Source organism: Bubalus kerabau, chromosome 15, assembly GCF_029407905.1.
Source record: "Bubalus kerabau isolate K-KA32 ecotype Philippines breed swamp buffalo chromosome 15, PCC_UOA_SB_1v2, whole genome shotgun sequence".
Lineage (NCBI taxonomy): Eukaryota > Metazoa > Chordata > Mammalia > Artiodactyla > Bovidae > Bubalus > Bubalus kerabau.
The window spans coordinates 1,706,310-1,719,932 of NC_073638.1; the positions used below are offsets into that span (position 1 = coordinate 1,706,310).

At 39.5% G+C, this 13,623-nt stretch overlaps 1 protein-coding gene across 4 annotated transcripts in view; it reads left to right on the forward strand.

The window, feature by feature from the left end:
* The first annotated feature begins 61 nt into the window (after positions 1–61).
* The window catches only part of KBTBD3 (kelch repeat and BTB domain containing 3), a 77,418-nt gene continuing 63,856 nt past the window's right edge, over positions 62–13,623 (forward strand). Inside the window, exons 1-2 of one of the 4 annotated variants that reach the window (XM_055547446.1) lie at positions 125–201; positions 5,198–5,329. The gene's annotated coding sequence lies outside the window, so the exon portion shown is untranslated. Of the gene's footprint in view, positions 202–5,197; positions 5,330–13,623 lie in introns of all 4 variants that reach the window. The other 3 variants (XM_055547443.1, XM_055547444.1, XM_055547445.1) reach the window with 3 other exon arrangements.

The window sequence follows — 13,623 nt, forward strand, 5'->3', positions numbered from 1 at the left end:
GCGTCCTCTGCGCTCTGCGGCAGCGCGTGACCGCGCGCGGGGCGGGGCCTCGGGGGCGCAAGGGGCGGGACGGAGGCGCGGCGCGTTACCGGCTGGCGCTCAGACTTGAAGAAGAGGCAGCGCGACAGTGGCGGGAGCCAATCGCAGCCAGGCCTCGGGAGCGGAGAGGCCGGGCTGGAGACTTCGGAGACCGTGGTGCAGGTGGGTGATCGCGGGGCGCCGGGGGAGCGTCGGGGGCCCGCCTCGTTCCCGGGCCAGGGCCGACCTCGTCGTCCGCAAAGCGGAGGGCTCTCTGGCCTCGGCCGCCCATGCCGCTCGTCCTGAGCCGGGGCGAGGGGGCTTCCGTGACAGAGGGCGCCGCGGGGCGCTTCGGCAGTTGTTTCCCGGGCCCCGGGTTGCCTCCCCCAACACCCGACCCCGGAGGCCTGAGCGCCCCGAGGCCCTTTCGGCCCTGTGCCCGCCCCGGCCCCGAGCCCCGCCTCACTCCTCCTGGAGTGGCACGGCCCCCGCCTGAAGCCGAGACTTCGGGCGAGCCGCGGAACCGTGCAGAGGCCGTCAGGGGATCCAGGGGCTGTTTCTGCGTTTGCCAAGCCCGGGCCGGAGCCCTGGGGAGAAAAGTGAGGATTCTGTTGTTGAGGCGCCGGTGGTTCCGTTCTTATTACGGGTCCTGGCTCTGAAAGCAACGGAACCAAGTTAAATAGTTTCAGGAGCCCTTCATAGTTGCTCTGCGCCTTTGCTCAGATGTTTGTGATCAAAGATCTTGCGGCTTTGGGGCCAGGGAACAGTTGAAATCTGTAGATGAATATAAATGCCCATCTTTGAGATAGATTAAATGCCACGCTGTGTGATTCAGCCAATTCCCTTCTTCCTTTGGCTGCCCGAGAGTATTAACTAAAGGCCAGCAGTAGTACTTAACAGTTACCTGCGGCTTACTTCCGTCTTTTTTAAAATGGGTTCTATTCTATTTTCATTTATATTTATTTCTGTTAACTTTTCGTGATATCAGCCCCCCTTCAATCATTTGCAACTAAATGAGATCTTGAACACAAGCAAACACAAATCCTCAAAGGGCTTTAAAATTAATTACTCGCTTCACATATCAATGTAGCTAATACTAAAAACGTGTCAGGTGCTTTATCTGCTTACAGTCTGGCAAAGAAGATGAAACATGTACAAAAAACTACAGAAAGAGAAAATGTAAAGATATGTAAAGTATGAAGTGCTGATACCCATACCAGCAATGATTGTTCCTAATTTCTCTATTTTTAACGTTGTGTAGCTAAGCATCATATTAAAACTTTTCCATTCTTGTTTATTTGAACTTTTACAATTTTGGTATATTTATGTTTCTAAACCACTTATATGTTCATTATCTCACGTGTTCTATGCAGTAATTTTTACTGATGCAGAAACTGAGATGAGAAAGAGAATTTATGGGATTACTTAAACTCAGATTTAGAAATTTATGGTCTACCCTTTTACTATTCAACTAAGCTCTGTGTATTCACTCTATAGAGCCTAATGTAGGCAGGTAATGTAGTGGTTATTTGTACTTATTCTTTCAGAATATTCTCCGCAACTTCCATCATCACATTCCTTGTTTTTCTTTGTCATTCAGGTCTCAAATGTCATACCAAAGAGAATGTCTCCATGGAACTTGTATAAAAAGCTAACTCTTCCCATTCCCTAACCCCCAGCCCTGAGCCTTACCTTAGTCGACACTCTTTATAGGTTTGTTTAATGTAATCCCCTTCCCCATCTACTTTTAAAATTCTTACTTGTCCTTGAAGGCTTAGCTCAAATCTAAAGGACTACCACAGCGTACTAAAAAAAAAAAAATATATATATATATATATATACACACACACACACACATATAGTCTATACAGTTCGTTTGACAATTATTCTAGTACTATTTTATGACATCTCTTCTGTTGGCCTGAATTATTTATATGTGTGTTATCTTGCAAATTAGAATATGAACTGCTCAAAGGGGATTTCCTGTGTATCTTGTCCTTTACAAATAGTTTACTTCAGCAAATGTTTTTGATGAACTTTTAATAGATTTTACTCTTCATAAGCCAATACTGATATTTATATTCTACCTTTACTTTTTTACTTTTTTCTTAAAGACATATAAAGTGTGCAGTTAATAGCTTGCCTAATTATATGCAATAAACCCAAAAATGTATTGCAGTATTTTTTACTGCATTGGTTAGGAAAAAAAGAGGACTAAAGCTTCTGAGAGCATTCGTCTTGCCAGATCCTGATCTGTGGCTTCTTAGGATTATGAGAGACTTGTGTTCTATTTTCAGTTCTATCACCAGTTATCTTTGTGACTTTGGGTAAATAACATAACCTCTCCCAAGTATCAGTTTTAGTAGAAAAGTATCAAGTGAAATCCATCTCTGAAATTTGGTGATTTTTTTTTTTTTTTTTAGGTAGTATTCATTAGTTTTTTATTCTATTGCAAAATCTTGATTTCCCCTATTCCTTTAATTCCTGTATCTGATCTGTCCCAAAGTTCTATTGGTTCTATTTCTAAAATAGAGCTAAAATCTATTTCTAGTCTCTAGTCTAAACCATCGTCATTTCTAACCTGAAATACTGATTAGTTTTCTATCTTGTTCAGTAAAGGGAAACATTCTCTTCCTGTGTCTGTCCTCCATGACTAGCACTCCTGAACCAGTCTTCAGAGCTAAGTTTATAAGGCCATGCTCTTAAGCACAGTGCTGTAGGCCTCTTTATTTAAGCTAAGGAGAGAGGAAACCTGAAAAGTGTTGTGGCACAGAAAAGAAGGGGGAACTAGTTAACAGTGTGAACACTTCTGAGAGGTTATAAGATGAGGGGAGAGAAGTTAGCATTTGACTGCAAGTTGAAAGTGTGGTGACATTGACATGAACAGTTTATTTTCATTTTTATTATTTATTTATTTTATTGAAGTATAGGTGGCTTACAATGTTTTGAGTATACAGCCAAATGATTACATTTTATATATATATATGTATATATATAAATGAGACTTTGAATATAGTGCCCTATGCTATACAGTAGGTCCTTGTTTATTTTATATATGTAGTGTGTATCCTTTAATTCCCAGGTCTCAGTTTATCTCTTCCCCTATTTCCCTTTTGGTAACCATCAGTTATTTTTCTACGTCTGTGAGCTTATTTCTGTTTTTAAAGTCAGTTTAATTGTATCATTTTTTAGATTCCACATAATAAGTGATATCATATGATATTTATCTTTCTGTGTCTGATTTATTTCACTTAGTGTGATAATCTCTAGGTCCATCCATGTTACTGCAAATGGTATTATTTCATTCTTTTAAATGGCCGAGTAATATTGCATTTATATATCTATCACATCTTCTTTATCCATTCATATGCTGATGGACATTTAGGTTGCTTCCTTGTCTTGGCTATTGTTAATAGTGCTGTTGTGAACATAGGGTGCATGTATCTTTTCTAATTAGACTTTTCTTCTTTCTTGAATATATGTGGGATTGCTTGATCATGTGGTAATTTCGTTTTGTTTTTAAGAAGCCTTCATACTGTTCTCCGTAGTGGCTGAGCCAGTTTATATTGCTACCAGTAGTGTAGGAGAGTTCCCTTTTCTCCACATGCTCTGTAGCATTTATTTGTAGATTTTTTTGACGATGGCCATTCTGACTCATGTAAGGTGGTACCTCATTGTAGTTTTAATTTGCATTTTCCTTATAATGAATGATGTTGAGCATCTTATTATGTGCCTGTTGGCCATCTGTGTGTCTTCTTTGGAGAAATGTCTGTTTAGGTCTTCTGTCTATATTATGATTAGGTTGTTATTTTTGATATTGTGTTGTATAAGCTGTTTGTATATTTTGGAAATTAAGACTTTGTTGATTGCACTGTTTGCAAATATTTTCTCCCATTCTGAAGGTTGTCTTTTTGTTTTGTTTATGATTTCTTTTTCTGTGCAACAGATTTTAAGTTTAATTAGGTCCTATTTGTTTATATTTGCTTTTGTTTCCAATTCTAGGGGAGAGATACAAAAATGTTGCTGGGATTTATGTCAGAGTTTGTTTTCCTCTAGGAGTTTTATAATATTGGGTTTTGCATTTAGATCTTTAATCCATTTTGAAGTTTTTTTTTTTTTTTTTCTGTATATGTGTTAAAGAATATTCTAATTTTATTCTTTTACCTGTAGCTGTCCACTATTCTCAGCAGCTCTTATTGAAGAGACTGTCTTCTCTGTTGTGTTGTAATTGATTGACTATAAGTATGTGGGTTTATTTCTGGGCTTTCTGACCTTTTGCATTGATCTGTGTGTGTGTTTGTACCAGTACAATACTGTTTTGATTATTCTAGCTTTGTATAAGCTGAAGTCAGGGAGCATGATTCCTCCAGCTCCATTCTTCTTTCTTAAGATTGTTTTGGCTATTTCGGGTCTTTTGTTTTCCATACAAATGAAAAAAAAAATTTGGTTCAGTGACAGGAACAATGTTAATAGAGTGAAAGAGAAGACCCTGATTGTAGTGGATTGAGATAATAACTGGTTGCAAAGTTACTGCAGACAATTCTTTAAAGAATTTTTTCTGGGAATAAAAGAATAGGATGATAGCTAGCAGAGAGTGCAAGGTCAAATGATAGATTTTTGTTTGATGTTTGTTTAAAGATGGGAGATAGTAAAACTTGTATACTGATAGAAAATGTTCAGTAGAGTGGGAGAAACTGTGAACGTATGAGTTTGTATGTGTGTTCACCACTCAGAAGTGTACTCCACAGTGGAGGACCTTGTCTCTAATATTTTTGACTCTGTGTCCAATCTCTGGAATAGTGCTTACTACAATAATAGTTACTTCATAAATATTCTAATATTTGTTGAATAAGTGAAAATTTAGACTCTATTTATCTTAACTTCTTTCAATTCATTCTTTACACATCAGCCAGATGGATATTTTAAAAAAATAAATCGGATTATGTCCCTGTCTAGTTCAGTTTTCCATAAATCCAGTAGGAAGTCAAGAAACACCTGAAGTAACAGGCAAATTTGGCCTTGGAATATGGAATGAAACAGGACCAAGGCTAATAGAATTTTGACAAGAGAATGCACTGGTCATAGCAAACACCCTCTTCCAACAGCATAAGAGAAGACTCTATACATGGACATCACCAGATGGTCAACACTAAAATCAGATTAATTATATTCTTTGCAGCCAAAGATGGAGAAGCTCTATACAGTCAGCAAAAACAAGACCCGGTGCTGACTGTGGCTCAGATCATGAACTCCTTATTGCCAAATTCAGACTTAAATTGAAGAAAGTAGGGAAAACCACTAGACCATTCAGGTATGACCTAAATTAAATCCCTTACGACTATACAGTGGCAGTGATAAGTATATTTAAGGGACTAGATATGACAGACAGAGTACCTGATGAACTATGGATGGAGGTTTGTGACACTGTACAGGAGAGAGGGATCAAGATCATCCCCCAGAAAAATAAATGCAAAAAAGCAAAATGGCTGTCTGAGGAGGCCTTACAAATAGCTGTGAAAAGAATGGAAGCGAAAAGCAGAGGAGAAAAGGAAAGATATACCCATTTGAATACAGAGTTCCAAAGAATAGCAAGGAGAGATAAGAAAGCCTTCCTCGGTGATGAGTGCAAAGAAATAGAGGAAAACAATAGAATGGGAAAGACGAGATCTCTTCAAGAAAGTTAGAGATACCAAGGGAACATTTCATGCAAAGATGGGCTCAATACAGTAATGGTATGGACCTAACAGAAGCAGAAGATATTAAGAAGAGGTGGCAAGAATACACACAAGAACTATACAAAAATGATCTTCACAACCCAGATAATCACAATGGTGTGATCACTCACCTAGAGCCAGACATCCTGGAATGTGAAGTCAAGTGGGCCTTAGGAAGCATCACTATGAACAAAGCTAGTGGAGGTGATGGAATTCTCTTTGAGCTATTTCAAATCCTGAAAAATGATGCTGTGAAAGTGCTGCACTTAATATGCCAACAAATTTTGAAAACTCAGCAGTGTCCACAGGACTGGAAAAGTTCAGTTTTCATTCCAATCCCAAAGAAAGGGAATGCCAAAGAATGCTCAGACTACCACACAATTGCGCTCATCCCACATGCTAGTTAAGTAATGCTCAAAATTCTCCAAGCCAGGCTTCAACAATATGTGAACTGTGAACTTCCAGATGTTCAAGCTGGATTTAGAAAAGACAGAGGAACCAGAGATCAAATTGCCAGCATCTGCTGGATCATTGAAAAAGCAAGAAAGTTCCAGAAAAGCATTTATTTCTGCTTTATTGACTATGCCAAAGCCATTCACTGTGGATCACAACAAACTGAAAAATTCTTCAAGAGATGGGAATACCAGACCACCTGACCTGCCTCTTGAGAAACCTGTATGCAGATCAGGAAGCAACAGTTAGAACTGGACATAGAACAACAGACTGATTCCAAATAGGGAAAGGAGTACGTCAAGGCTGTATATTGTCACCCTGCTTATTTAACTTGTATGCAGAGTACATCATGAGAAACGCTAGGCTGGATGAAGCACAAGCTGGAATCAAGATTGCCGAGAGAAATCTCAATAACCTCAATAATCTCAGGTTTACAAATGACACCACCCTTATGGCAAAAAACAAAGAAGAGCTAAAGAGCCTCTTGATGAAAGTGAAAGAGGAGAGTGAAAAAGTTGGCTTGAAGCTCAACATTCAGAAAACTAAGATCATGGCATCATGTCCCAACAGTTCTTGGAAAATAGATGGGGAAACAGTGGCAGACTTTATTTTTTTGGGCTCCAAAAATCACTGCAGATGGTGACTGCAGCCATGAAATGAAAAGACTCTTGCTCCTTGGAAGAAAAGCTCTGACCAGCCTAGACAGCATAGTAAAAAGCAGAGACATTACTTTGCCATCAAAGGTCCGTCTAGTCAAGGCTATGGTTTTACCAGTAGTGATGTATGGATATGAGAGTTGAACTATAAAGAAAGCTGAGGACCGAAGAATTGATGCTTTTGAACTGTGGTTTGTAGAAGACTCTTGAGAGTCCCTTGGACTGCAAGGAGATCCAACCAGTCCATCCTAAAGGAGATCAGTCCTGAGTGTTCATTGGAAGGACTGATGTTGAAGCTGAAACTCCCGTACTTTGGCCTTCTGATGCGAAGAGCTGACTCATTTGAAAAGAACCTGATGCTGGGAAATATTGAAGGCAGGAGAAGAAGGGGACAACAGAGGATGAGATGGTTGGATGGCATCACCAACTCAATGGACATGGGTTTGAGTAAGCTCCGGGAGTTGGTGATGGACAGGGAGGCCTGGCATGCTGCAGTCCATGCGGTTGCAATGAGTCAGACACAACTGAGTGACATTACTGAAATCCAGCTGCACTTAAAATAAAATTCCAGTTCCTTGCGTCTTACAAATCCTGCACGAGGTAGCACCAGCCTTCTGTAGGCCTGTCTCTCCAACATTCTTGCTGTCATTAACTACACTCCAACAATGCTGGCCTTATGTCATATTCTAAAACTGAAGGACCCTTTCCCACTGTAGGGCTTAATACATAATTTCTCTCACCACCCCTTACCTTCTCATCTTTCAGGTGTTAACTTATGAAACCAGCTCAGGAAGGCTCTCCCTGAAATTATAGTGGATTGAAAGCACGTTCTCTGGAGCCAAACTTTCTGGGTTTATAGCCTATCTCACTGCTTACTTGCTATCCATTATTATTTTCAAGATTTTGTTTCAAGACACTGTTAAACCATTTTTCACATTTTAATTCACATACATAGGTAATGACAAATATATCATGACTTCTGTCCAGAAGTGATTATAAGATACATATCAATTTCAGGTATGTTAAGCCTCATATTCCCTGGGTCTATAAAATAGAGATAATAGTAGTATCTATTTTATAGTAGTTGTTTTGGAGATTAAAGAGTAGGTAAAGATGTAGTTACAGAGTCTGGCACAGAGTAAGGTTATGTAAGTTTTCGCTGTTACCATTGCATTATCTGCAATTGAATACCGTCCACTGTTCATTTTTATTTTCTTTTTCCAGTTGTTTCTTCACAGAATGTATTAGAATTTATAATTTGTCAGTCTTCTTTTCTATATACTAAACATCAGGAAAGCAGTGATCATGTCTGCCTTTATTCTCCTTGCTATCTCTAGTGTGTAATTCACTACCTGGCATATAGTTAGCACTCTGTAATAAATATTGAAATAGAATAGCTAGAAATGTCAGTGACCAAATTTCTATCAGTGGGAGACTTAAAGAAATCAGAGCCTGCATCAGTCATAGCACAGCTTTAGTTTAATATTCTCCTATCAATTTGCATATGTTCCTTTGTTGTTACTTAATTTAAAAAGCTTGGTTATTAGGCTTGGTGCCTGTACTTTTAGTGACTAAATTTTTTTAAATCAAATTATAATGGAAGACATTAAAAGAAAAAAAACAAGTGAAATTTTGAAAATTGATTCAGTGTTTTCAGCAGGAAGGTGAAGAGAAAAGTGCCGTTTAACTGTGACACAGCTTTTTATGACTTGGAAGTTTTCATTCTCATGGCAAGCCCTTTTAAAAATAATTGTATCAACCTTGTACACACATTTTAAAAAGTAAGCAAAATTAATTTGCTGAGATACTCACATTCAGAGCCTAACTCTTCTGTTCACCTTCAACTTAAAGTTGCAATGTCCACGTTTTTCTATATAATATTGTTCTCTGTTATCAGGAGCATTTGTGATGTATCATTTTTTAAACAAAGTCAGTGTCCATTTTTGTCTTCAGGGTTTTCTTCCAAGACTGATACACATCTTTCACATTTTGATGCACATAACACATGTAATAACACGTATCTTATGACTGCTGTTTAACTAAAGTGGTTATTAGATACATTTCCATCAATTTCAGATGTGTTAAGTATGAAAAGTTGTGTCTTGAAATCAGTGAAATAAGATATTGAACTTATAGAATATTTTGGAAAAAAAGAATCGCCTACAAATCTTTTACCCAGATTTAAGAATTGTTTAACATTTAATAATGTTTATTGCTAAGTATACATTATTATTGATTTTGACCATTAATATTTATATACCACTTGACAACATTAATATTAATGTCATTTAAGCACCACTGCAGTACAATGTAATTTAATGTGTCCACTTTGCAGTTAAGGAAGCCAGAGCCTTAAAGAGCATCAGTAGGGGTCACTAGTCAGTGATGGATCATCTGGGACCCTATTCCTTCACCTCTCAATCCCAGGTTGTTTGCCATTTGCAAAATACACTTAATATTAGGAGTGAAGTGTCCGACTCTTTGTGATCCCATGGACTGTAGCCCACTATTCTCCTCTGTCCATGGAATTCTCCAGGCCAGAATACTCAAGGGGTAACTGTTCCCTTCTCCAGGGGATCCTCCCAACCCAGGGACTGAACCCAGATCTCCCGCATTGCAGGTGGATTCAGGCTTCCCTGGTGGCTAAGTTGGTTAAAGAATCCGCCTGCAATGTGGGAGACCTGGGTTGGGAAGATGCCCTGGAGGAGGGCATGGCAACCATTCCAGTATGCTGGCCTGGAGAATTCCATGGACTGTATAGTCCATGAGGTTGCAGAGTCAGACACGAGTGAGCAACTTTCACTTTCTTTTACCCCCTGAGCTACCAGGGGAGCCTTGTATTATTAGAGACTTACTCAAACCAAATTTAAGAATAGAAAGTTTCGGCTTCTTGGATTTATCCTGTGTAGACTACATGGATGGTGGGCTTTTATCTTTTATAAAAGTGACTAGCTGTGTATGATCCTAATATATTTGAGAATACTTGAAAATTTATAGTAAAGTTTGCTTTTAGTGACTATCTTTGTATCAATAGAAATAAGAATGCTGTTTTATAATTGGAGGATTATTGCTTTACAATGTTGTGGTGGTCTCTGCCATACATCAACATGGTACATCATAATTAGATATATATCCCCTCCCTCTTAAGCCTCCTTCATACCCCCTACACCCCCATATTCCACCCCTCTGGTTGTCACAGAGCACCAGGCTGGGCACCCTGTGTTTTACAGCAGTTTCCTGCTAGTTACTTGTTTCACTCATGATAGTGTATATATGTCAATGCTACTTTCTCAATTTGTCCTACATTTTCCTTCCCCCACTGTGTCCACAGACCATTCTCAATGTCAGGGTTGGCATTTATTCTCCGTAAATAGGTTCATCAGTACTATTTCCTAGATTCCATATGTATTTTTTGTTTTTTCATATGTATGTTTTAATATACAATTTTTGTTTTTCTATGACTTACATCACTCTGTGTAACATGCCTTTATCTACCTCACTACTTACTACTAACTCAAATTCCTTACTTTTTATGGCTGAGTTTGGGCTTCCCTGGTGGCTCAGCTGGTAATGATTCCGCCTGCAATGCAGGAGACCTGGGTTCGATCCCTGGGTTGGGAAAATTCCCTGGAGAAGGGAACGGCTACCCACTCCAGTGTTCTGGCCTGGAGAATTCCATGGACTGTATAGTCCATGGGGTCACAAAGAGTCGGACCCGACTGAGCAACTTTCACTCACTCACTCATTTCATAGTATATATGTACTACAGTTTATCCATTCATTTGTTGATGGACATCTAGATTGATTTCTGTGTCTTGGCCATTGTAAACAAGTGCTGTAGTGAACATTAGGGTGCGTGTGTATTTTTGAATTGTGGTTTTTTAAAAGCCTTAAGGGTATATGCTCAGTACTGAGATTGCTGGGTCATATGGTATTTGTATTGCTAGTTTTGAAAGAAATTTCCATACTGCTCTCCATAGTGGCTATACCACTTTACATCCCATCAACAGTGCAGGAGGGTTCCCTTTCTCAGCTTCAACTCCAGCATTTATTGTTTGTAGGTTTTTTGATGATGGCCATTGTCACCTGTGTGAGGTGATGCCTCATTGTAGTTTTGATTTGTGTTTCTCTGATAATGAGCATTGTTGAGCATCTTTTCATGTGTTTATTGGCCATCTGTATGTCTTTGGAGAAATGTCTGTTTAGGTCTTCTGCTCATTTTTTGATTGGGCTATTTGTTTTTCTGATATTGAGATGTATGAGCTGCGTATACATTTTGGAGACTAATCCTTTGTCAGTTGCTACATTTGCAAATATTTTCTCCCATTCTGAGTGTTGTCTTTTACTCTTGTATATTGTTTCCTTGCCTTGCAAAAGCTTTATAGTTTAATTAGGTCCCATTTGGGGCTTCTCTGGTGACTCAGTGTTGGGATGACCCGCAGGGATAGGATGGGGAGGGAGGTGGGAGGGGGGTTCAGGATCGGGAACACATGTACACCCATGGCTGATTCATGTCGATATATGGCAAAACCACTACAATATTGTAAAGTAATTAGCCTCCAGTTAAAATGAATACATTTATATTAAAAAAAAAAAAAAGACTCTGCAGGAGGTGGCAAGAGTCATGAGTCCGATCTTTGGGTCAGGAAGATCAATTTGAGGAAGAAATGGTAACCCACTCCAGCATTCTTGCCTGGAGAATCCCATGGACAGAGGATTCTAGTGGGCTACAGCCCATAGGGTCACAAAGAGTCAGCCACACTGACGCCACCGAGCATTCATGCCAGTCCTATTTATTTTTGTTTTTGTATCCCTTACTTGAAGAGGTGGGACAAGGAGGATCTTATGTCAAAGACTGTTCTACCTATGTTTTCCTCTAAGAGCTTTATAAGTTGCTAGCCTAACATTTGAGTCTTTAATCCATTTCAAGTTTATTTTTGTGTATGGTGGTAGAAAGTGTTCTTTTCATTCTTTTACATGTGGCTGTCCACTTTTCCCAGCACTGCTTATTGAAGAGGCTGTCTTATCTCCATTGTATAGTCTCCTTTGTCAAAAATAAGGTGCCCATAGGTATGTGGGTTTATCTCTGGGCTTCCTTTCTTGTCCTATTGGTTTGTATTTCTGTTGTTGTGCTGGTACCATACTCTTGATGACTATCAGATCAGATCAGATCAGTTGCTCAGTCGTGTCCGACTCTTTGCGACCCCATGAATCGCAGCACGCCAGGCCTCCCTGTCCATCACCAACTCCCGGAGTTCACTCAGACTCACATCCATCGAGTCAGTGATGCCATCCAGCCATCTCATCCTCTGTCGTCCCCTTGTCCTCCTGCCCCCAATCCCTCCCAGCATCAGAGTCTTTTCCAATGAGTCAACTCTTCGCATGAGGTGGCCAAAGTACTGGAGTTTCAGCTTTAGCATGATTCCTTCCAAAGAAATCCCAGGGCTGATCTCCTTCAGAATGGACTGGTTGGATCTCCTTGTAGTCCAAGGGACTCTCAAGAGTCTTCTCCAACACCACAGTTCAAAGGCATCAATTCTTCGGCACTCAGCCTTCTTCACAGTCCAACTCTCACATCGATACATGACCACAGGAAAAACCATAGCCTTGACTAGACGAACCTTTGTTGGCAAAGTAATGTCTCTGCTTTTCAATATGCTGTCTAGGTTGGTCATAACTTTCCTTCCAAGGAGTAAGTGTCTTTTAATTTCATGGCTGCAGTCACCATCTGCAGTGATTTTGGAGCCCAGAAACATAAAGTCTGCCACTGTTTCCACTGTTTCCCCATCTATTTCCCATGAAGTGATGGGACTGGATGCCATGATCTTCGTTTTCTGAATGTTGAGCTTTAAGCCAACTTTTTCACTCTCCACTTTCACTTTCATCAAGAGGCTTTGAGTTCCTATTCACTTTCTGCCATAAGGGTGGTGTGATCTGCATATCTGAGGTTATTGATATTTCTCCCGGCAATCTTGATTCCAGCTTGTGTTTCTTCCAGTCCAGGGTTTCTCATGATGTACTCTGCATATAAGTTAAATGAACAGGGTGACAATATACAGCCTTGATGTACTCCTTTTCCTATTTGGAACCAGTCTGTTATTCCATGTCCAGTTCTAACTGTTGCTTCCTGACCTGCATACAAATTTCTCAAGAGGCAGATCAGGTGGTCTGGTATTCCCATCTCTTTCAGAATTTTCCACAGTTTATCATGATCCACAGAGTCAAAGGCTTTGGCATAGTCAATAAAGCAGAAATAGATGTTTTTCTGGAACTCTCTTGCTTTTTGGATGATCCAGCGGATGTTGGCAATTTGATCTTCGGTTCCTCTGCCTTTTCTAAAACCAGCTTGAACATCAGGAAGTTCACGGTTCACATATTGCTGACTATAGCTTTGTAGTATAGTCTGAAGTCAGCAAGGTTGATTTCTCCAGCTCTGGTTTTCTTAAGATTGCTTTGGCTATTTGGGGGTCTTTTGTTTTTCCAAATCATGAATTTTTTTGTTCCAGTACTGTGAAAAATTACATTGGTAGTTTGATAGGGATAACATTGAGTCTGGAGATTGCTTTGGGTAGTATAGTCAGTTTCTCAGTATTTTTCCAATTCAAAAACATGGTATATCACTCCATTTGTTTGTGTTGTCTTTGGTTTCTTTTATCTGTATCTTATAGTTTTCTGCATACAGGTATTTTGTCTCTTTAGGTTGGTTTATTCCCAGCTATTTAATTCTTCTTGTTGCAATGGTGAATGGGATTGTTTTCTTAATTTCTCTTTTTGATTTTTCA